The sequence below is a fragment of the Odontomachus brunneus genome, unplaced genomic scaffold (genome assembly GCF_010583005.1).
Source record: "Odontomachus brunneus isolate Ranch 3 - 2012 unplaced genomic scaffold, Obru_v1 Obru_scaffold_116, whole genome shotgun sequence".
NCBI classification, from domain to species: domain Eukaryota; kingdom Metazoa; phylum Arthropoda; class Insecta; order Hymenoptera; family Formicidae; genus Odontomachus; species Odontomachus brunneus.
Window position 1 is genome coordinate 792,797 of NW_022639566.1, and position 336 is coordinate 793,132.

The following is a 336-nucleotide window of genomic DNA, read 5'->3' on the forward strand; positions in this document are numbered from 1 at the left end:
AAGAAGGATTAGTATCAGAGATATTAGGTGAAGAGGGGGCAATCGAATCGTAAGATCTTAAGACAGCTGAAAACGTTTCATTCGATGGGAAATTCGTAGTCGAACGACCAGCGTAAGATCTCTTTTTAAAAATAATCTTCCAGGTAAGGGAGATATCAGAGTCGAAACTAAGATTTCCGCAAAAATTACGGAAACTAGTGCGTTTAACATGCAGTAATTTCCCGCGAACTTTATCCTCAACTTGTTTAAATATCCGGAAGTTCTCAAGACATGGTGAGGATTTAAATTTTTTAAAGGCATCAAGTTTCTCCTTATAATATAAGTCGCAGTCTGAAT